The sequence below is a fragment of the Octopus bimaculoides genome, chromosome 12, assembly GCF_001194135.2.
Source record: "Octopus bimaculoides isolate UCB-OBI-ISO-001 chromosome 12, ASM119413v2, whole genome shotgun sequence".
NCBI classification, from domain to species: domain Eukaryota; kingdom Metazoa; phylum Mollusca; class Cephalopoda; order Octopoda; family Octopodidae; genus Octopus; species Octopus bimaculoides.
Genome location: NC_068992.1, coordinates 10,183,395 through 10,184,201, shown reverse-complemented (window position 1 = coordinate 10,184,201; position 807 = coordinate 10,183,395).

The window sequence follows — 807 nt, the reverse complement described above, 5'->3', positions numbered from 1 at the left end:
ATATATATATATATATATATATATATATATATATATAAATCCACACACCCACATATATGTGTATATATACACATGCACATATGCACATGCGTACAGCCTGACACACACATATTTACATCGTCATGCACACATATAACCACAAGACCATTTACACGCTGCATCTTCTGCAAAACACAAACCTGTACTACTATTACCATACACACACGCGCGCGCGCGCGCGCATACACTTCAGCATAAACACATATACGACCCTACAGCTTTAACAAAACAAGCCAACCACACGCACACACACGCACATATACACATACATACACACACACACACAGGTACAGTCACATATAGCTTGACTGGGAAAATGCTTCATTCATTTTCACTTCACACTATTCCTCTTACTGCAACCCCCACACATACAGGCAGCAGGCAGAGGCGCATACAGATAGATATCTATGCATAAACACATGCACATATGTATACGTGCGTGCATGTGAGGTAGGGGTGGGGCTTGAATGTATATGTGAGTACACACATGTATATATATATATATATATATATATATATAGAGAGAGAGAGAGAGAGAGAGAGAGAGAGAGAGAGATGAACACACTCACACACACATGCATCTATATATATATATGTGTGTGTGTGTGTGTGTGTGTGCATGCATATAGCATGTACATGCCTGTATATATACACTCAAACATGCATAAACGCGCGCACACAAACACACACTCCACTAAACCTATTAGAACACATACCACCCACATATTCCACTCACACACACACACACACACACACACACACACACAC